The sequence below is a fragment of the Phytophthora infestans genome, genomic scaffold, assembly GCF_000142945.1.
Source record: "Phytophthora infestans T30-4 supercont1.11 genomic scaffold, whole genome shotgun sequence".
Taxonomy (NCBI): Eukaryota; Oomycota; class Peronosporomycetes; order Peronosporales; family Peronosporaceae; genus Phytophthora; species Phytophthora infestans.
Genome location: NW_003303748.1, coordinates 743,514 through 767,600, shown reverse-complemented (window position 1 = coordinate 767,600; position 24,087 = coordinate 743,514).

Genomic DNA, 24,087 nt, shown 5'->3' with positions numbered 1-24,087 from the left:
TGCCTATCATACTACTACTTAAATTGAATACCCCGCTAAATATGCTAATCTCATGTACATTCACAAAATCCCGTTTTCAAAGGTATTCGTCTAATGTGTGTAGGGGGGAGGGGCATGCACACGTGAGCCGGCAGACCCAATTGGCAAAATATTACTACAGTAGTAGATGGCAATGAGCAATTAAGGTCATTACTATTTTTATACATACAATTACAAATTACACAGTACTGTTGTGAATCTGCGATCGGGTGTAACTCGCGCCTTGTAAAAGACACAAAACACGTCTTTTAAACTACCTAACAGCTCCAGCATCGGACTTATCATGTCCGCCTGCGAGTGCATGCCTGATACTTTCCCTGTCGTGTTGTCCCAGCGAAAGAGTACCGACCCATGCATAACGATCTTTTGATTCAATAGTCGGACCGCAAGAGGAGACCAAACCCCGCCTTCACAGCCACCGACGCCATCGCTGTTGAGATGTGGGAACACGGGGCTTAGCGTCTTCTCTGTGATGGTCAGGCTGGTGACAGTGCCAGCGATCAATGTGTCGGGCGTTGGTGTCTTCAGGCCCTTCAGGTCTACGCGAGCGTCGGTAAAGTAGAGTGCGAAAAGCCTCCAATTCTCCAACTGCGCGTTAACACCAAATAGTAAACAATCTATGACGTCGGATGCCATGATCTCGCGGAGAAACAGGCGTGCTATCTGGTGCATCGTTCTGGGTGACGTAAGATAGCAATTGAGCTGCCGAAAGTACTCGGATGCCAGAGCCCAACTCGTTGGTGTTGGTGTAGGGCGAATAATGTTGTTGAACTTCGTTTCGAGCTCCTTAATCTCTGATCTCAGTTTGGCGATGCGACCCTCGACTTGATTCTCCTGGTGCATCTGTCTCTGTCGGTAACGCGCCTGGTTGATACGGCACCGCTGTCGGTGGCGAATCTTCTTCTTCAAGGCTTCCGCCACGATGGCTTGCTGCAACTCAGCAGTGATGTGGTGGTCGGCACCTTGGATGCTCGACATAATGTTCTCAACAGTCCTGACATCGGACGCAAGACACGAAGCTCGTCTCTGACCTGACGATAGATCTGTCTGTCCGAGAAGGTCGGTCACGGGTGATGAGAGCAGTGGCTCTGTGGCCATCTTGGCTGGAATTTTGCTGACGCTCTGTGCGGTATGTTGGTGCGTGGCATGATTAGCGAGTGCTCGGGACGTTTGAGGTTTCGACTGCTGCTGAAAGGCCTGAGAGCTGCGAACGCTGATGCTTTTGGTATCTCCAACGGGAGGAGCTGGTTTGCCCCGGGTTTTCCATGCAGGGCGCTGCATGACAGTGCCGATCACGGTGTCGCTGAGGGTGGACATGTTTGGTGGATTAAGAGTACAAGAACTCATCGTACGGCACAGCGGAGGGGTGGCTACAGGACCTCGGGAACCGATCATCGATCGCCGTGGGAAATTGGGAACTGAGAGTCGACTTGCCGGTTGATTTGACCAAACCATCTGTGGTGGATTACGAAGTGTGGCTAAAATCCGTAAGCGTGAAAGAGAGATACATGCACTATACATGTAGTAGTACTACGTACTGTAGTCTACCAGATATAAATAAGGGCAGTCAAACCTAAACGCGGCTTGGTCTATTGGTATGCTGTAAAATACTTCTTAGATCACGCGTGGAACTAAAGTTTTAAGTGTTGGAACAAATCATACACATGTTCTTGAGGACAGCAGGTTGATTGCATAAGCGTTGAACTTGTGTGGGTACATCTACATGTTTTAATAGTTTATTGTTGTGACTAATCTAGGACGTTTTATCCTAAACATCTGGTTCCACAAGTAAATGTGCTGGTTACCGAAGCAGCATAGTTACAGTGCTTCAGACTGCGAATATTAATAGTTTGGTAAACAGACAGCTTTTACATGGATATTTATACAAATGAAGCAAGAAAATCATTGGGACCTATGTAGGTGATCGATAGCCACAAAAGCATTTTGTGGACTTGTTCTCGACAGAATCGGTCCATAGAGGCCAAATTCTCATTTGTAGTAGGACATATTATCGCTCCTGGACCAAGGCTCGTAACATGTCAAGCAACAAAACGAATGGAAGATCTCGCCTAGACAACACCAGAAGATGCACTTGCCGTCGATACACACTAGTTATGCAGTAATATCTCCTAGGACACACTACCACAATGATAGAATATAACAGAAAGTAAGTTTAACCGTTCGGTTACGTATACAGTTCATGCTAATGGGTACCCGTTGTTTTTCGCTTACTGAAAGTAAGCATTTGTTTTTCGCTTACTGAAAGTAAACATTAGTATATTGTTGTGAATTTGCAATCGGGTGTAGCTCGTGTCTTGCAGAAGACACAAAACACGTCTTCTAAGCTACCTAACAGCTCCAGCATCGGACTTATCATGTCCGCCTGCGAGTGAATACTTGATACTTTCCCTGTTGTGCTGTCCCAGCGAAAGAGCACCGACCCATGCATAACGATCTTTTGATTCAATAGTCGGACCGCAAGAGGAGTCCAAACTCCGCCTTCGGAGCCACCGACGCCATCGCTGTTTAGGTGTGGGAACACGAGGCTTAGTGTCTTCTCTGTGATGGTCAGGCTGGTGACAATGACAGCGATCAATGTGTCTGGCGTTGGTGTCTTCAGGCCCTTCAGGTCCACGTGAACGTCGGTAAAGTAAAGTGCGAGTAGCCTTCAGTTCTCCAGTTGGGCGCTAACTCCAAATAGTAAACCGTCCATGATGTCGGATGCCATGGTCTCGCGGAGAAACTGGCGTGCAATCTTGTGTATAGTTCTGGGTGACGTAAGATAGCAATTGAGCTACCGAAAGTACTCGGATGCCAATGCCCAGCTCGTTGGTGTCGGTGGAGGGCGAATAATGTTGTTGAACTTTGATTCGAGTTCCTTAATCTCCGATCTCAGTTTAGCGATGCGACCCTCGACTTGATTCTCCTGGTGCATCTGTCTCTGTCGGTAGCGCGCCTGGTTGATGCGGCAACGCTGTCGGTGGCGAATCTTCTTCTTCAAGGCTTCCGCCACGATGGCTTGCTGCAACTCAGCAGTGATGTGGTGGTCGGCATCTTGGATGCTCGCCATAATGTTCCTGACAGTCTTAAGATCGGACGAAAGACACGAAGCTCGTCTCGGACCCGACGATAGATCCGTCTGTCCGAGAAGGTCGGTCACGGGTGATGAGAGCAGTGTCTCTGTGGCCATCTTGGCTGGAATTTTGCTGACGCTCTGTGCGGTCAGAAAAGAGTGTTGGTGCGTGGCATGATTAGCGAGTGCTCGGGACGTTTAAGGTTTCGACTGCTGCTGAAAGGCATGTGCGCTGCCAACAATGTTGCGTTTGGTATCTCCAACGGGAGGAGTTGATTTGCCCCGGGTTTTCCATGCAGAGCGCTGCATGACAGTGCCGATCACGGTGTCGCTGAGGGTGGACATGTTTGGTGGATTGAGAGCACAAACATTCATCGTACGGCACAGGAAAGGGGTAACTTGCGGGGACTCGATAACCGATCAGCGGTTGCGGTTGGAATTTGGAAACTGAGAGTCGAATCGCTGACCCGAATAACTTGGTCGTTTCGTGCTTGGTGGATTACGAAGTGCGGCAAATGTCGGTTAGCACGATTGGTAGGATAAATACCGGTAGGCTAAAGGATGCACAAGTTGTGTTGATTGTGCCTGCGCACAGAATCGGTACAATGAGGAAACATCCGATTACAGACTATTGCCCCGTAATCTCTCCAGTTTATTATCATCAGCTCGTAAGCAAACACAACACAAACTGGAGCTCTCGAATTACGATGCAAAGTACCTCCTTCTGCACGATCAACAGTAGGTTGCATGCCGCCTTTACAGACTCTGATACCATAGACGGACACAGCGATAAGACCAGCATTTAGCATGTTCATATTCTACATGTAACAAAATGAAGAACTAGCCTAAACAGGGCAGGCTGTCTACTTAAATTGACAAAGAAATAGCCAAATGATAAGTCTTGCTAATACACGTATCGATGTCAGCGTTGATAGCAGCAAATCATCCTTTTTACGTCTTTTGCGAGACGGAAATGCGAGTTGAGTCGTCTGGGAGGCGTTCGCGTATGCCTTCGCGGTCTCCGCGACCAGCATCAGCGCCCAAATCTATCTGGTCTCTTTACTGGCTACACACACTTTGAAAGCGTACCGTATTGTCTATTCCCTCTGCACGATATCCGGATATCGACAGTTGATTTCCTTACTGCATTCAATACTAGGGCTAATGCGGACACTGAGATAATATTCCACGCTGTCTAATTTTAGTGAGAGTTTGAACGAAGGATTGCTTATTACAATTATTAGAAATGGGACTAGAAAATATGTTTGCCATCATAAAACATGAATCTCTTCTTCTTCTAAGATAAAGTACAGTACTGTACATACCTAGGCTTCAACAACACTCAGCTTGAAAAATGAACGCTGGTACTAATGGATAGTACAAACAATGATGTTGGGGGTAAAAAGCTACTTTGCATCAACCTCACTTTCAAAATTGCATTTATATGCTCATATCGACTACAAGCTGTGCTCGCAAACGCTCAGTTGATTTAGAGCACCATCAATGCCGACATCATCGACAAGCTCGTGAAAGACAACTACTTTCATTGGGAGATTAATGCGCGGATGAAGCTAGCCCAAAAGGAGTCTACTCCCGCAGATTTCAAAGCCAGCGTTTGACCAAGTGAGTGATCGCACCATAGTTAAATAGAAGATCAACGATTTGACGGCCCTTCATGTGATCGATAGCGACGTCAGGCACACTTACCAAGTCTACATCTGTGGAGCTCTGACCTTCGCTGAGGAGTGGACCCAGCTCGAGGGGCACTTCAATTGGAAGACGCTTTGGAATCAGCCCCTCGTCTCCAAGAAAATTCATGGCTTCGAGATGGAGCCCGGGACAAAGGTGGCTCTCCATATGGACGTGTTTAAGGAGCTGGCACTCCAAATGGAGTCAATAGGTGAGCTTCTGAAGGAGGCTCGGCAGCTAGTGCTGCTACACACAAGTTTGGCTGACGCGTGCCACATGCATGTGGCTGTCCTCAAGAACATGCCAAACGCGAGTTTCGCTTATGCGATCCAAGCCCACTCTGGTGCTGAAGCTGGGATAAATTGTTATTGGCTCAAGCGAGGGTGCTCGATTCGAAGTGAATGGGTTTAACAAAAAAAACTTCCATTAATGATAGGTGTTTCTACTGCAAGAAACAAGAACACAAGGAATTAGAGTGTCGAAAGAAGAAGCTCGCCAAGTGACATGGTCAAGAGACGCAGTCTCAAGCGTCTGACGTCGCGCTCCCGGCTGCAAGTGTGATGACCAAAACGGAGTGGAACGTGAACCCAGGTACAGGTTTGCACATGACAAGCGTCCGGGACAGATTCGTCTCAACGAGAATTCCGTAGAGACCAAACCACATCACGATTGCAGATACCATGAAGATCACTGCATCTGCAGCGGACACTGTAGGGTCGTAATTGATGGACGAAACGGTCGTCACATTGTCGGAAGTCCAGTACATCCCTGAGGCTGATGGAAACCGCATCTAGGTGTCCAAGCTGGTGGAGATGGGCGTCGTCGCGCAGCCCAGCAAGGACAAGTGTGTCTTTCGCTATGGCTTCGCAACGGTCATGGAGGCTAAGCGCTGTGGAAATGTCTACACGCTGAATGCAGGGGGGGGGGGTCAGGCTGCGACAACTCGCAAACGCCGTGTGAATCGAGACTACAAGGTGGGGAAAACACAGGAGTAAGGGGTGCCCGGAGAGTGAGCAAACGCTTCGTACATAACGCGGAGAGAATACTCTCAGCAAGTTGGCTGAAAGTCAGGCGAAATTCACACAGGTATTGCCATTTATGCTAAAAACTACAAGGGCTTAATAGAATCGAAGTAAAATTACCGTATACAGTATGTAGGTATTGCTTGGCGATCTCAGTCGGGGCCGCTGTGCGGTTTATCAGGCGTGTGAAAGCCAACCGAGTCGGGATGCTGGACATAGCAACCCGTTTTGGGTAGTCCGTGAATAATACGTGTAGTGGGTCTCGCCAAATGAGGACCAAAATGGGGAGCTGGCACTCCCTTCACATCTTTGCCTCGTGAATTAAGCAAAACGCAAATTGTTACTCTCTCTCTATTCTAATGCGCTATCTAGCAGCTCGGGCCAGCATGTCTCTCAACCAGCCATTCACTCGAAGGTTGGCAGTGGCAACCCTGCCACTGTCGATTTGGAGATTGCCTTGTCGCCCACTGCACGAGCCAAATGAAACTATCCAATCTTTAAACCCACTACAGCCCCCCCCCTCCCTCTTTTAAAGCCTCATTCATACTCGTGGCCTTTGCTCAATCCTGTGCTTCGTCGACACTCGCCAACGTCTCTCTCCTGGAAATGTGTCACCTCGTCCACAATCCAAAATTTCTTGAAAACGAAGTGTCACTGTAGAAATAACCCAAAAAATTCGCTTATCAAACATTCACCAATCGAAATGTCCGGAACTTTAACTTGACTTGGTGCAACTTGGCTCTGTTGAAATCGTGCAATCATATCCAAACAGTACACCACGAACACTTGGAAATAGTACACAATCCGAACCTGACCGTACACTAACTGCCGCTTCTCTGAGGTCAGCTTAGGCGAGTCCAATGTTCAGCAAACTGCGTATCCTCCGCGGTTGTAACATAGTTATCCACTAGAGCTCTCACATCTCGTGACATAGCAGCAAATGGCTCCCATGAATTCTCAATACTCTCGAGACCACGCCTGCAGCGGGGCTGCCGTAGCTTTAGCGTCAGAGGAAGACGTTCCACTCAAAGAGTCATCAATACTAAGTTCCTTATCCAAAGGACACTTACAGCTCAAGACCAGGGCTCAAAGTTAACACCTTAACTTTTATGCTTCAAAACCAGACGCCCTTTATTTACTATTATTGCGGCCAAGCCGCCTAGGGGTAAATGTATCTGTTTAACTATATAGCATAGTTAAACCTAATCAAATGCAAAGCGCTTTCGGCCAACGTACTGAGAGACCTTGTTAACTCTCCAACTTATGTACTGAGAGTTTGTTAACTCTCCGCGTACTTCGTACCCCTCTGTGTTCCACACCATGTAACCCCGTTACACTCTCCCCCACTAAGATGAGAACATTCCGTTCTCGAAACTCTCCTCAGCGAGGTCACGTCTTGTTAAGACGGCGGAGGTTACTACACCTCACACCAGCGTTGTACAGCTCCGTGAGCTCACAAACGCCTACGCATTGTTGATGCCCAACTTCTCGTCGTCGGCCCACGGCCCAATGCTCCAAGCGCAGCGCGCATCTTGCTCTCAAGCGGTCTCAGACCTACGCTCGCGCTCCGCGCCTACTCCAAGAGCTGCGAACCGTTTCGAGCAATGCTCTTGACTCATTCGAGTCGTCGACAACAGCTCAGCGGTTGAACACTCGCTTCACAAGCGATAGGTCGGTGGTTCGAACCCACTAGGGCACAGTCGTGTCGTTCCATGAACAATTGTCCACGCTTGGACAAGCGTAAGAGCAATCCGCTTTTAGCTCAGTGGTCGAGCGTTGGCTTTGAAAGCCACATGTCGGTGGTTCGAACCCACCAGGGCACAGCCCTCTCGTTCCATGAACTGTTGTCCTTGAATGGACAAGCGTAAGGGCAACGCCCTTCCAGCTCAGTGGTCGAGCGCTGGCTTTGGAAGCCACAGGTCGGTGGTTCAAATCCACCCGGGCGCAGCCCTCTCATACCATGAGTAGTCCGTTCTCGGACTGACGTACGGGCATCGCCCTTATAGCTCAATGGTAGAGCTCCGGCCTGTCAAGCCAAAGGCCAGTGGTTCGATCCCCGTCCGGGACACCACTTTCGCTGTTACAGCGCATCCACATTTGGATCATGCTCATCGAGCAAGTTGTTTCAAAACAGCTATGCGTCTATCGAGACGCTTGTGCCTGAACCTTGTTCAGCACAACACGAAGCACCTGCTTCTTTCGGGACCATGTCCCTAACACTACGAGGTCTCTCCACCTCCTGCCCCCGCTGCGAGCACCGCTCATACGTACGAGCTGGCTGAGGCAGCCACTGGTCAGAGCCTGAGCTCAACTACTGACCTGATCGCCCCCCCACTCTAGTGGGAGGCGCCCAGCGCCTGGCGACGCTGTCGCACGCCATGGTGGCGCTTCGGCCCATGATGTGCCCGGTCGTAAGCGTCAACGACGCCAGGGCAATCTTGCCGGAGGATAACCTCAAACTCCCATGAGTTCTGTGAGTGAGGGTAACCCCTCCACTTCACTAAGTACTGGGTACGACCCTGGCGTCTACGCGACGCCACAAGGCGTTCCACGTGAAAGTGGAGCTCACCATGCTCATCAAGCAGAGCAGGAGGAGGCCTTGCCTCAGCTGGGCTCTCGCGAGGAGAGTCAGCACTTGCCGGAACGGCGTCTGCGTCCATACGACGCCGGCGTCCACGACGCGAACGTTCACGTTCACCGCCCATCGGTCGATCTCGAAGAGATGATCCACCTTGTGGATAGGTTAGAGCCACCACTGCTGACTCACAATCAGGTCTCGGATCTTGAGCGTCCAGTCGCTCGGCTGAACGTTCAGCTTGTCTTGCTCCTGCATCTCGAGCACTTCGATCTGAGACCTGTGGCTCTGCCACATGCTGTTGAACAGTCATCTGTGGATCCACCACTTGCTGTTGTTCAGCCTCCCGTGGCTCTACCACCTGCTTCCCTGCAGCTGTCCGTGGCCCAGCCACCGTTGGTGCCAACGCCTCCGCGCTCACCTGAGCAGGGTCTTGGTATGGCTAAAGCAAGCCAACATAGAAGACCGGATGCGTGCGCATCTTCTTCGGAAGGTTGAGCGTATACGCTAGGCCCTTCCTGGCCACGACCTTGAACGGTCCTATGAACTGAGGTCTTAACTTCGTCTTGAAGACTGCAGACACTGCATGAGTAGGTAGGTTTTTAGCGTTTAATAAAACTTGGTCACCGACCTCAAACTTCTCAACATTACTTCTGCCCTTAACATCTGCATGTTCCTTCTGCGTGTCTTGGCTTTCAGCCATGGCGTCGCGTACTTGACGCATTACGCTCAGTCTCAAAGAGACAAAGTCATCGACTTGCTTGCGAACCGCAACAGGGCTGACATCAGCTAGACGCTCGGCTATCCCTCCCCCATCAAGCCCTGAGCCACTGCGTGGCGGCGTCAGTGGGACGCGAGGGTTAACCAAGCCGTTCACACAGAACGGAGTGTAGCCTGTCGCGGCGTGCACTGCATTATTTAATGCGAACTCAACGAGTGGGAGCATCTGGCTCCAGCGTTTTGGCGCCTCAGTGCATACGCTTCGGAGGGTATCCTCCACAACACGATTCACGCGTTCGGTCTGACCATCGGTCTGCGGATGGACATGTTCAAACGAGTGCCGAGCACTCTGAAGAGGGACGTCCAGAACTTCGCGGTGAAGCGCGGGTCTCGATCCGAGACAATTGCCTCAGGCAAGCCATGCTGGCGAAAGACTCGGTCTAAAAACAGCAAAGCTGTACCTTCATCATCAATGGTGTCCGGCACTGCCGCTAAATGAGCCGTCTTGCTCAATCGGTCTACAAAGACCACTATACCCGTGTTTCCCGCCTTATCCTTGGGAAGGCCAAACACAAAGTCCATACTCATGGACTGCCAACATCCCTTAGGGACAGGCAAACTCGCCAATGGCGCTGCCGTGCTCGGCGCGGACTTTGTCCGCTGACACGTCTCACACGTGCGTACATAGGTGCCGACCCACTTATACATCTTGGGCCACCAGAACATCGAGCTCACCGAGCCATAGGTCTTCTCCCGACCTAAGTGCCCGCCCACGGGCGTATCATGAACCTCATAGAGGAATCGATACTTTAGATCCTCATCATGAGGAACGACTGCACGAAGGTTATCCTCAGAGTCGGTGCTGTAGTACAGCAGGCCGCCATCGAGTGAGTATCGATGCAGCCTCGCGCGTAAGCGCCCAGACAATTCCTTGTCAGAGTCTTTAAACCCTTCGCTCACAAGAGCCCGTAGCAGCGCTACGCGCATGTCGTCTTGTGCATACGCTCCGCGTATCAAGTCAGGCACTGACGACGTCACTGTCGTGACATGAGCTAACTCGTAGTCCGGCCTGCGCGAGAGCGCATCGGCCATTATATTAAGCCGCCCCGGCTTGTACTTCACCTCGAAGTTATACTCGGCAAAGAAGGAAAGCCATCTTGCCATTCTCTGAGAGAGATAAGGCGACTGTGTCGCAGTGCGTAACGACGCAGGATCAGTAAAGATCACAAAAGGCTTAGAGCCTAGCAGGTGTACCCTGAATTTGACTAGAGCATACTTCATTGCAAGTAGCTCTTTGTCATGAACTGGATAGTTCTTCTCTGCAGCTTTGAGCTGGCGAGACTCAAACGCGATCACGCGTTCCCGCCCTTCGGCGTCTGCTTGTAGTAAAGCACAACCGATTGAAAAATCGGAGGCGTCACAGACGACGCTAAACGGACTATCCGGGTCCGGTAGCGCAAGGATCGGAGCCTGGAGGAGGCGCTTCTTTACAGCCTCAAAGGCGCCATTGTGCTCGACGTTCCAGCACCATGGTGCGTCCATCTTAAGGAGATCTGATAATGGCCGAGTCATCTCCGCGTAATTCGCGCTATGCTTGTGCAAGTAATTGGCTAAGCCTAGCCACTTGCGTAAGTATTTTTGGTTCTTGGGAACCGGCCAGTCCACGATGGCCTTGACTTTGGCAGGATCGGCCCTTAAGCCTCGCTTCCCAATGAAGCACCCGAGGAAAGGTATCTCCTCCGCGCCAAAGACGCACTTGTCCAAGTTGGCATACAACTTATTAGTGCGCATGCACTCGAGCACCGCTCGCAAGTGGTCAATGTGGTTATCCACGTCTGACTTTCCGTGCTCGGCACGACTATGGACGAATATATCGTCAAAGTATGTCTGAGCGTACGCCCGGTGGGGCCTAAACAACTGCGTCGCAAGACGATTGAACGTTGCTGGTGCGTTCAAAAGCCCCTGGGGCATGACCATCCACTCCCAGAGCATACCGCTCGGAGTACTCACCGCTGTCAGCGGAATGTCGCTCGCTCTCATGAGCAATTGGTAGTAAACGACCAAGTCGAGCGCGCTGTACAACGTACAGCCTACCATGTTGTTCTGCAGAACATCCTTGCGAGGAATCGGCGTTTGCGCCGGGATAGTGGCCGCATTTAGCTTGTTAAAAGCATGAACAATGCGCCACTTGCCGTTCGGCTTTCTGACACAGAACGTGGGTGTCGAGTGCGGAGACTTACTCTCACGCACCATCCCTGCCTCGTGCTTGGCACAGAAGAATGCGTCAATGACGTCATACTGCTCTCTCGGCAAAGGCCATTGCCTTGTTACGCAGTATTTGGTTCCAGGAACCAGGTCAATCTCATGACACACGCCTCGATCCGGAGGCAGGCCCGTCGGTGGGTCTTTCGAGACAACGTCTCCATACTCCTTCACCACCGGGTAGAAGGGATCCGAAGGATCTTTGAGGATCGCCGATCCACTTCTTGCGCTCGGTGCCTTCTTGGTGTCCTCTAGGACCGCGTCGTCCACGACGGATGAGGAGTTCAACTCCTCCCCAGGTCCCAGCAAGACCACCTCGGCTAGCTCGCCTGCCTTTAAGGCTTCGCCAAACTCGGAAATGGACATCACGTCCAGCTCTAACAGAGCATCTGCAGCGGGCAGAGTATCAAGGCTGATGTCGCCTTCTACCTCCCCCGTCACTCCGTTCACGAGTGTATACAGCTGTTCACAGCAATCACGTGGAGCATCACCGCTCGTCACGTTGGACACCTCGTCCGACGTCGAAGACGTCACAGACGCCCCGCGTCTTCGTCTCCTCTCCCTCCGCGACCGAGCCCGGCCGGATGAGGGCTGTGTGGCGACATCTCCGTCACCACCACCGGGTGCAGCAGCACCATCACTCCTCGAAGAGGATACAGTGTCTCGCAAGACACTCGACTGAAAGCCAAGAGGCTCTTGACCTTCACACAGTGAACTAGGTGTCACTTCACCTGCATCTCCTGGGCCACGCCCATGATGCCTCGACTCGCAGTCGACCGCGACCCTCGGGTCACGCAGCGGTAGGTCATCGACCAGATTCATACCACTCAGTGGATTACGCGCCACTCCGCGCTCGTCCTCACCAGGACCCAGCCGTTGGTCATTGACCTGACCTGCACCGCTCAGCGGATAACGTGCCGCACCACGTACGCCCTCAGGGCAAACAGCAACCTCGTTGCTAACAATTTCGGACATACCAATGTCCAGCACTTCGGCCGCCTCGGCCTCGTGCTCGTGCCAAAAGCGCTTCTGCTTCCTAGCAGAGGTGGGTTCATGACTCGCCAAAGCTCCACTAGGAGCAGGGTGCGACGCACCCAGCGTTTTCGACTTCCAGTCGATCCATGGCTCATGGCGTTCCAGCCATGCCATGCCAAGGATGAGGTCATACCTCGCATCCAGGTCTAACACCAAACAGCGTTCCACGCTATCGAAGTTCTCAAACTTCACTCCAAAGTCGACGGAGACCTTCGACACAGTTACCAATGTCCCCGTCGCGAGACGGACAGAGATCGTATCTCTCGTTGGCACTTCCAGTGCCTCAGCATTCAGCTGACTCCATTTCAGGGTGGAGCGACGGGCGTAGTTGCCCGAGGCTCCCGAGTAAATCAAGACTCTCCATGGCTTTGCAAAGCCCTTCACGTTCGCTTGAACGACCAGCAAGCCCGGCTTGCACACACTCTTCTCGTAAGAGAGCTCAGCTCTCTTCGGGGCTGTTGCCCTCTACCTCCTTAAGGCGCAACAGAACTCAATTCTTCCCCAGTAGGCCGCCCCGCGCCTACTGGGAATCGCCGTTTCCCGGCGATGACCCGGAGGGTTGGCTCGCGGGAGCCACGCGCTTCTTGCGCAGAGGGCAATATGCCCTCAAGTGCTTAGTGCTATTACACACAAAGCATCGGCGGATTCCGGCGCGCTGCTCCGCAGCAAGAAGCCCCGCTTCTTCATCTTCAGCATAGCTGAAGCCCATCGGCTCTGGACCGCTCGAAGAGCTTGCGCTACTAGCGCCAACCAGGCCGAGCCGACCTGAAGTTGTGCTCGGCATTCAATGCCACATCTACCGCCATATCGAAAGAGTTAGGGTGTACACGGAACACTTCCGTTCGAGCTGCGCTCACACGAAGTCCCTTCATGAACACGGTCACGCTGTATAGTTCCGGAAGAGGGTCCGCCGCCATTCCGGCGATAAGAGCTCTCAACTCGTGGACATGGACCAATAACCTTTTCTTACCCTGGTGGGTAGCAAGGAACTTCGACCGGATTCGGTACGCCTGATTAGGCGGCGCGAACACGCGCGAAAGCTGTTGCTTCAGCTGATCCCAAGTGGAAAATGCAGCGTCAACAGACGTGCCGCACGCTAGTGCCCATTCGCGAGCGCGACCTCCAAGCCTGGAGATAGCCAGCGCTACGCGCTGATGCTCAGACTGGAGCAGGGCCGATCCCATGGCCATCTCGACCTCACGGGTCCAGAGAAGGAGATTCTCTCCATCCTTCCCCTCGAAGGTTTTTACGCTCACCATGAGCGGTTTCAGTCCCATAGACTCTTCACGCGGCATCGACGCCGCCGCCGTTGCGGCGCTCATCTTGTCTTGGACATGCTTCAAGAGCGCGTTCTCGTAGCGGGAGAACGATTTTAGCCTGGCAGTGACCGCCTCTGGACCTTGCGATGCAAGATGAGCCACGCCCTCCGGGCCAAGCAGGGACATAAGCTTAGTAAGCGCGTCTTGCTGCGCCGGGGGCAAATTCGCGAACCCGGGGTGTTCCATCCTCGCAGAGGATATAGTCAAGCGACTCAGGAGCGGGATTGACTACAAGTACTACCAAGTGCAGCGGGGCTGCCGTAGCTTTAGCGTCAGAGGAAGACGTTCGACTCAAAGAGTCACCAATACTAAGCTCCTTATCCAAAGGATACTTACAGCCCAAGACCAGGGCTCAAAGTTAACACCTTAACTTTTTATGCTTAAAAACCAGAAGTCCTTTATTTACTATTATTGCGGCCAAGCCGCCTAGGGGTAGATGTATCTGTTTAACTATCTAGCATAGTTAAACCAAATCAAATGCATAACGTGTGGCTTTCGGCCAACGTACTGAGAGACCTTGTTAACTCTCCAACTTATGTACTGAGAGTTTGTTAGCTCTCCGGGTTATTCGTACCCCTCTGTGTTCCACACCATGTAACCCCGTTACAACGCCAAACAAACGTAGAGCTCGTGGTCCTTTCGTTGTACATTCCAACGATGCTGCTTAATCGTGTCCACATCGAGCACAACACCTTAGCTAGTCACATGTTGTAGCAATTCTCCAGTTACTTCTAGGTCACTATCGGCAAAGAACGTCAACCGTGACGCGGGTACGTCGCGTGACTTGCCGGTCACTAAATCGCTAGCCACGAAATGTCTCGGGTGAGCCTCCGTCACCACATACGGCCCTACCCAAGTAACTAGAAGCTTGCTCACGTGTTTCTCATCCACTCGAGAACGTAGCACAGAATCTCCAACCGAAAAATTCACTAAGTTTTCTCCACGTTTCTTCTTGTTCAATAAAGTTTGCTTCTCCCTCGCATTACTTACATTTCTGTGCATATTGTGAATAGTAGCACGTAGCTGCGCCAGCGAGCGCTCAATTTTGTCAGAGCTCCCAGCCTTAATGATCTCACCTTGGCCTTGTTTGCGTACGAAAGCATGGTCAAAAACTTGACGGCGGCGACAGCCCCGTAAAAAGTTTCAGTGATGACTTGTAGGCTAGCGAGGGTAGAGGTGTGTGGCTCAAGCTAGACTGTACTACAGAGACCAGTGACTCCCCGTCACGATGGTTCACTTTGTACTCCAAAATCATACTTAAAAAAACTTGTAGAATATCCCATTTAGCTGCTCAATAGATCCATTTATCCACGGACAATATGCCACCAAAAATTCGTGATCGCACTTCAGCTTACTCCTCAAGGTGTCAGCCACTTCACATTTGAAATGAGTGCGTCACTTCGTCACTAATCCATAGCTGCGGCAGGAATGCCGCTGTAGAATAGCCTCGGCGACCACGGCACTGGCCGGTGACTCACAGACTACTAATTCACAAAAATGACTACAATCGTCCTTCAGCGCCAGTACGTACTGGTTGACTCCAAATGATTAACCTATAAATAAATAGTCATAATGTAGCGCTTCATTCCACGTGTGATCACGGTACGTATCTCCCCATGGACTCGGAATGATCCCCCCGTTCTTTAATGTGCATACACAGCTGGCACTTCGCCAGGAAGCGCTCTACGTACACACGGAGCCGTTCAATCGAGAACGCACTGGCCAACAGGGCCATTATTGCATGCCGACCACGATGGCCTTGAGGCTCACAATGCAATATAATCACCCGCCGACGCAGCAATGCATGCTCTTCGGTTGGTATCCACAGTAATTTTCCTTTTACTAGCAGTCCATCAGACAGTTCTACCAGCCATGATAGTAGTTGCCGCGGTACGTGTCGCTTTTGAGCCCGCGACACTGTGTCAAGTGTCGGCCATACAAATTTTTCATCGTCCAGAGAGCAGAGCGATCTTTGCTCCTGCTGTTGGGCCCGACGGGTATGCACTCGGCGCACGTGAACAGGTTCTGTTGGCTGGCAAGCCCATAGGCTCAACATATCAGCCCACACGTTAGCGGCCCCAGCGATATGATTGATAGCGTACCGAAAGTCACTCAGCTTCAGTGCCCAGCGAAGGAATTTACCACGAATATGCTTCTTGATATTCTCCGCAGGCGCAAATACATGTATCAAATTTCTGTGACCGCAGAACATCCAAACGCCTCTCGGTCTCATCATTAAATACTGTAACGTTTCGCAGGCAGTGACTAGGAAGAACGCTTCCTTCTCAATTATACTCCAATTCACTTGAGCATCAGTAAATGTGCCACTTAGACACGTCAAACGTCGGTGAGACTGCTCGCTTACATGCTTTGTAGAGTCCCAATTCTCACCTTCAGTCACTAAAATGCCCCAGCCCTGGTCAGAGGCATCCGTGCCTAGCATTATGTCTCAATCGGCACTGGGGTCGTGTAGAGTAGCAGATGTAGCTAGCAACCGACGGACTTTGTCACAAACTACTCGAAGCTCAGCAGTTAACACTATATGCACCACGGCGGCAGCTCGCTTCGACTACTTTTTGCTCCGGAGTGCAACGTCAAAACACTGCTGAAGTGGCTTTACAGCTACTGCGTAGCTATCGCAGCCAATTAGTTGTTCACAAGAACTGCTGTAGGTCTGCCGCCGTCAGCGGGTACGACATTTCCCGTAGTCACCGTATGCGCTCATTTGGCATGCGTTACTCCAGCGCAATCTAAAGTTTTGCCACACCACCCCACGCTTCTCTGATAGACTAGATTTGTTCACACTCAGTTTCAAACCAAAGTCGTTTACCAAAGAAAAACGTTTTGAAGCTTCTCTAGGTACTCATCAATTTTACTACCATACAGTAGGAGGTCATCTACCCAAACTAGTAGGTGCTTATACTGTAATTTCTTAAAACACGTCTCCATCGTTTGCTGAAAATGGACCGCATCATCACTACATCCTTGTGGCACTCGAATAGGTGTATACACTTTACTATCGGTCATGTACGAAAGAAACGCCTGACACTCCTTTGCCAAAGGGAGCTGCCAAAAAACTTTTAGAAAGTCAAGCAAACCGAAATGATCCATACCACATACGTGCTCCGTAATGGCAAAAAGAATTGGCATCACACCCGCCGCAGCTTCAGTCTCAGTATTCACCGCACGGTAGTCACTGGTCTGTCGGTATTCGTGAGAGCCGGGCTTCCTCGCAGGTGGTGCTGGACTGGCCCATCGACTGTGTGGGTTTTTGTACCCTCTAGCTCAGTGTTAAAGCCTCTAAAAAATTGCTCTTAAATGCGGCGGATACTGCCTCGCCTTGCACTTCCACGCTTAGCTTTACTAACAGCGGTGGAACCGCTGCCGGAGGGTCACCACCGAGTTTCAGTCTCCAAATGTCAAACATCACTGTTTCTTCAACAAATCATATCTTCGCTTGCGTGGAAACCCGTTATCAATGGCCATATCCACTAGATCATCAGCTCCAGCTCTCACCATACTGTCACGTTTCACACCGATCTCAAAGTCGTCATTCCATTTCTCCAGCTTCATCGCTGGATCCTTTGTCATCAACTCTCTAAGCTTTATTCTGCTGATGACGCTTGTATCTGCGCCTGGATCAGCACAAAAGGGCATCGAGTGCACAGTGTTTAGCTCAACTAGCTTTACAGACCCAGACAGGGCACTCTTAAATGCGCTTAACACTTCAGTCATGAGCGACCTTCGTGCGGTCACCTCCCACGGTTGCACCGCTCATGCTGCTGCCGTAATAGATCGCCTTTTCCTCGTGAGTCGCAGCTGGGCACTTCACGAACCAATGATCTCCCTTACACTTGAGGCAACCACCGATCCGATTTGCAGCTCCTGCTATTGAAGGTCCCTGTTGGACGTCCCGACCTTGCTTTCTACTCACAGTATTCTTTGGCTGGCTTCGCTTCGTCACTGTCCTAGGTCATAAATTATTTTTTCTTTGGGATACTCGATTCCCGTGATCTGTTCAGTTCCCCCCCCTCTCGAGTCGAACTGAGTTACCGCTTACGGCACTGAAAGTCTCTCTGTACTAAAGAGCTTTCTCCAAATGAGCTTGAAAAGTACCTTTTCGTCACTACGCGCAGCCCCATTCTGATATGTCAGAATGGACCCTATCTCGTCCCGCAGTGCCTGAGGCTCAAGAGTCGCGACTAGCAATATGCACCTCAACTTTTGACCTTCTTGGTCAATAAAGAATTTGCACCATGCTCCCCCGTTCGCACTTCCCACTCACCAACATCAAAACTACGCTTAATGCATGATGTTGCAGCACTGAATACCACAAATTATTCCCATTGCGTGGGTACGCTTGCCAGCATTGTGTCGCGCAGGTGTTTTATGCTAGAGAGAGAAACCCAGGAATGCCTTCGGGCTGTCGCGAACTTGATGTATGCTTGTGCATGGCAGTAATGAGATGGCTTGTTATGGTAGCCTGGTGATACTCACTGTTGAGCCAAGTCGGGGGTGCTTCCCCAGCAGACGTTTTAGCTGGGGTCAGTTTAATTCGATCCTGTTCGTCGTCGTGCTACCGGCCGGGAATAATTTTCTCCTGACGTATTCTGCCCACATTCCAACACAAGATTTCCAATTCGCCCCAAATTATTTCTGCAGTGCTGGGTATTCTAGCTCACCAATTTGTCTGAGCGTGGATACTTCTGAGGCGAACGTCATTTAGGTTTTGCTGTTTTCATTCAGCAGCACAGCCTACAACATACCGTTTACAACACAACAAACAACACAAGCTAGCAACGCAACAAACAACACAGCACAAACACACACCAGTATATCAGTTTCGCGAATGCCGATTCCCCCGTTTCCATCTCTGTTACCTTCAAAGTGTACTCTGTTCGCTTACACACCTTGCACCAGTACGTTAGCGCATGAAACTGACAAAGTAGAGCATCAGCGCCAGGAAATGCCTTCCTCATCGCTCGCCACTCAGCGATGTCCTTATCAATGACGACGATCTGGATTGATTGCCAGGATGGATTCTTACGTTTGAAAAACTCAACAATGCGTTTAATCGTGACAGCGGTTTGGTCGAGGGCTAGAAAATTAATTACAGGCATTCCCCTGCCTGAAGCAATTGTAACAACAATACTCCCGGTAGCATATGCACGAGTTTGATATTGAATTTCATTTCAAGAAAACAATAATTATCGACGTTACCCAGATGATATCCCAAATTATTGGTCATATGTGTCCAGTCCATATCTAGCGTGTCGCCACATCGTGCAAGACACTTTTTCTGAATGCACGTTTGCATCGCAATCACACAAGTGATATCCACTTGGTCCTGAACTAGTAGGACGTCATTGCCGGCATTTCCGTCAGCAAAATAATCGAAAATAGTTTTGGCGCGCTCGAGGGTTGTCGTGCCCAATACTTGACGGAGAAGAATTCTCGTTTGTTGTGGTGTTAAAACCATATCTGGGTATCATCAATGAAATATAGGAGAGTGATTATAAAATGAGTTAGCAAAACTAAAAAACAAAAACTGATACTGCTACGGACAAATTCACCAGCGACATCCACCAAGCTGATTCGAAAGATATCGGCTGATATCAGAAGTGCTCGTTTTCATTTCTGTCAGAGGCCCAAGCTCCTCGCGCACCTGGGGAGGGACCGACAACAGCTTGGCCCCGCGATAGGAATCGAAGATATTCTTGCTTGTATTGTGATTGTGTGTGGATATCTAAGCAAAACATAGTTATTAAGAAACGTACAGACAATGCAACGTAATATCCATACCTCCTAGTCCGGGTCCAAGGTCACCTTCCGTTTGGCAACTCCTTTCTCGACTACCTGGACAGCTCGCACCAGGAAACTTGCCATGCATCCCGTGTATTGCAAGTCACAATCACGCCGTCCATCACCACGAGCCGTCTATGTTGCGCCATGAGTGCACCACATTCGCTTATAACTGTGGGAAAACCGCTCGGAAATGCTCTTTACTCTAGAGCGACTTTGCTAAGCAACACAACAAGCAACACACACAAATTGCATACCAAACAACACAACAAAATTCAACAATGTTAGTAACAGCGCACGCTTTTCATGTGCCAGTAGAATGCGGACCTGTTGTACTTTGCACGAGTTTCAGAGCTTCGAACACGATAGTACTGATTATTTTCAGTTTCGTAAGACCGACGGGCCTCTTGAATAGTCTCCAACCTTTCAAACGTCATCACAGGAAGTGGTGGCTTGACGTTTTCGACAGCATGGTGTGCCTTCATCATCTTTTCATGACTGGCGTACGTTTTGTCAAGCGTCGCACTATTTTGCTCTTCGCCGACACCGTGAAATGAGCCCCAGTTAAGCCCAGGCTCTTTGTGCCGGGTTTGGTCGCTTCGGTGAGGGATCTTGGTTTTCGTTCATCTCAGAGGCACCATGACAGGATATGCGGGTGCACGCTACCGACAGTTGCTTCCGTTTGCGGCTTTCTTTGATGACATTGGTCCGGGCGGCATCAACAAATGCGTGTGCATAGGCTTTAGTTTTGTAATAATGGAAAGCAATATGCAAGCAACATAGTAAGCAACACAAGTAACGTATTAGCAGCAAAAGAAAATAGTCCGGGATATATTCCTGTATCGGCCAACGCGTTGTTATCACCCGGCTTCGCGGCGGAGGCTTTGGTGTCTGCAGCCACGGTCTTCCCGCGCGCAGCGTCATCCTTCTCACCCGCAGCCACGTCTATCGCACCCGCAGCGCCCTGAGCCCCGGAAGGGCTGTCTTTATCGTCCGCCGCAACGCTCTTCTCTCCGGAAGCGCCATCCTTATCGCCCGCCGCAACGCCCTTATCCTTCCCGCCCGGTAGCGTATCGACCTTGCGTGTATCATCGTAGGATTCGCTCCCCAGGTCCTCCACGTCTACATCCTCATTTGCGATATCCTCCTCCGTAACCAGAGGGTCATCGACGTATTCTTCGTCGCTACTGACATCGTGTATAAATCCGCGTCCAGCAAGTAGATAGTCGACATGCCGTAGACAGCGCCCTATACATGATAGAACATAACGTTGTAGATTAGGTCAGCGTGTTGCAGGCTGCCTGTCACTCTGTCTCCCGTGTCTTACATGTGCTCTGAGCTTCTCGGCGAGCTTGCTGCTTCTGCATCTTGCCCCCCCCCCTTCTCAACTTACCCAGCAACACAAAACGCTTCCAAAAGAAAAATCGTCATGTTGTAGTAATGTTGCGGTACCGACCCCGACTACGCTGTATCATCGAATACGATATTTAAATATTGATCTGGTATCCCTGGTAGATATGAGCCCTGGTTAGTCTCCGATTTGAGCATCTGGTCGGAAAACGCATTGTGGCACCTTGCAAATGCAAGAATCTTAAGGCCACATCGAGGCATGTATTTACCATAGTCTGTGTTGTCATGTGATTCGCTCGTGTCGGAGCTGGTGGCTTCACTCCGGGGAGACGACCCAATCGGAGACTTTGCAGTCCACCACGTACGTGGCTACTTAAGCCGCCATTGGTTTCCGTCGGCAGGATCTCCTCTATGGCCTCCGCGTGACATCAGCGGTACTGAAGCTTGTCCATGTCGTGTAACAGATTCACGAGCTGAAACCAGTCCAGGCGACCCGCAGCACGTGCTGGAGGCTGGATAGCAAGGAGGCCGAGTTCAACGAGCCCACATATCCCTGACTTGCGTGTCCATACCAAGAGCCCATTGGTTTCCAGAGGTAATGAATCTTCCCCATGTCGTGAAACAGACTCACGCCGGGCTGCCTGAAGCAAGTACCTTAATGATCTGTAGCCCGTGCTTAAGACTGGATAGTGGCGAGTCCGGATCCGACGAGTCCATGATCCTTCAGTGCCGAGAAGACCTCCCACGTAGTCATCGTGGAAAGGGCCCTAGTTGTCCTGCATTTTCTCATTTTAGACCACGGTCCGGTTCTTCCGTAGTGGATGAAGACGAGTGCGTATCGGCCGATCGCTACTTCCAGCGTGGGCTTGTATATAGCAGCCATGGATAAAACCCTCTGGTACTACCGCATTTCGCATGTAGAGAGCTGCAGCTGCTTATGAGCTACACCCTATTATTAACCAATCACTAGGCATTCTGTTTTACCGCGTGAGAACGCATGTAGAGAGCTACACATCTATTTTACCGGTATACCGGTGTATTTTTTTCACAAAAGATAAGCCACTAGTTTCAATGGCGCGCCAGCGTCCGAAGGGAAGACCAAGCCGCGGTGGTGCAGTCCGACATGCCCAGCTGTACAAGATCACAGCAGCGTCTGCTCAAAAGAAGCTGACTGTTCTAGATCATCTAGCGGGCTCAGAGATGAGAACCACAATATCGCACTTTTATCCTAACCTTGCTTCCTCTGCCTACAGCTCCAAATGAGCGACTATCTACCGCTGGGCTCGCAGTCGTGCCAGCTTAGAGGCTGCTCTAGCTGAAGGTAAGGGTGAGCATAGAAAGGTGCGAAATGTGGGTATGGGGACAATCCTGTCGCAAGCCAGCGAGTCTGAAATCGCCGAATGGGTCAAAGAGCGCCGTGGTGATGGCATTCCCGTTTCTACTGGGCTGCTACCAAGCCCCAACGGCATCGCATCGGCCGATCTTAATGTGGATTTAGAGAGGCTATCTCTGCTTGAAGGTCCAACCGTAGAAGAAGAGCAGGACTTCGAGTTTACCGGTAGTGACATCCAAGAGGAAACAGTGGTGTAACTAAAATTTGGTACAGTTGCTCTTTTTTGCTGTTGCACGTTTGTTTTTGGGTATTCTTGAATTATTCTCTAAACCTGTCGTCAGTGGGGTAGCTCTCTACATGCAAAGTGCGGTATAGTCAGCGGGGGGCCAAAAAGCGCTGTAATCGTTGCTATATGATTTGACGGATGGACCGCAGCCTTTGGCTTGGACGAGTTGCACTTGTTTGACGGTAAGTAGGCAAATTGGACGAAGTGTAGAGCTTCGTTTCATTGCGGCCCTTTCTACTTTGTGTACCGTATCGCATAGTTAACCCCTTCCTTACCGACGTCGTAAGATACGCCATAAATGAATTCATATGTCGTATTATACGACGTAGAGCGCAGGACAATAGGAAATGGCTCAGGTAATACTTTATCCATGTCATTATAATTTAATAAGACCCGAAAGGTCAAAACGAGAAAAATTAGAAACAGGTCAGGGGTAGGGTGCAGCAAGGAGAGGCGGAGATAACGGGAATGCGATACGCGGATACAGAGGAAATGGCCAACGATGCCAGTCATTACAGAATTTGCCGGATGGCCCGCATCCGCTCCAGCTTGCGTCAAACCCGCTGCTGTTGCTGCAGCGACAAGTGACATAGATTTCAGACATCTCTGGCGGCAATTGCGAGGTGCAGGATGGACAGCCAAGCGTCCTCGGGTTATTCAGCGTGAGTGGAGCTACGTTAGTCCAGACGACGCGGAAACGTTTGTCGGTGAGGATGCAGTAGTACTGTTTGCTATTAAGTCTGGATTGATCCAGGACATTGAAGGCAGTGAGAGCGCAGACAGACGGAGATAGCGGGATTGAAACAGCCGAGGCCACAGCGACTGAAGGATTCCAAGAAGGTGCTGGGGATGCTGTGGCTGACGACGTCCGTCCGTCTCAAATCGACACTACTGCTTAGCTATCCCAAAACACCTTGGATGAGTTGTTTGGAGCATCCAGCGACTCGGATGTGGAGCTTTCGCAGGCGGCGGTGGCTCGGGTGTTTAACCTATCGCTAAGCAGCGTACCGTCGGCGGAGCAAGATCAAGAAGCAGCCACCAACCTGCCGCTACTGTCAGAAGCGTCTGGAGCCGAAAGCGATGCTACCCCAGCGGCGACGCCAGATGCACCAACAAACCGCATTTTGCGGCCGAGAAACGGCGTCAAGAGCGTTCCAGACGACGAGGATTTGGACGCTTATGAGAGCTTCAGTTCCGAGGATAGTGCTGCAGAAGGCTTGTATGATAGAAGTGATGATGTTGGCCGCCCCGCGGCTGCTGAAGACGACATGGATTTGGTATCGGAAAGCGATGAAGTGGAGATGGACGAAGCCTTCGTTACGTCGCTTCAAATTGGTGCAGAGACGCTGAGCAAGAGCGCGACTCAGCCGCGATCGGGGGCTTTACGTGGGATGCAGTGGACAACAGCAACGTCGTCGTTCGAGGAAAACGTTCCCGCGTATCCTGGGCTCAACATGGAAGATGTTCAGCCGACGCAAGAGCTGCAACGCATTTGCCACTCGCCACTACTTACCTTTTTCTACTTCATGCCCAAGCCACTATGGGTAATGATCGGAGCGGAAACCAATAGATACAGTCTACA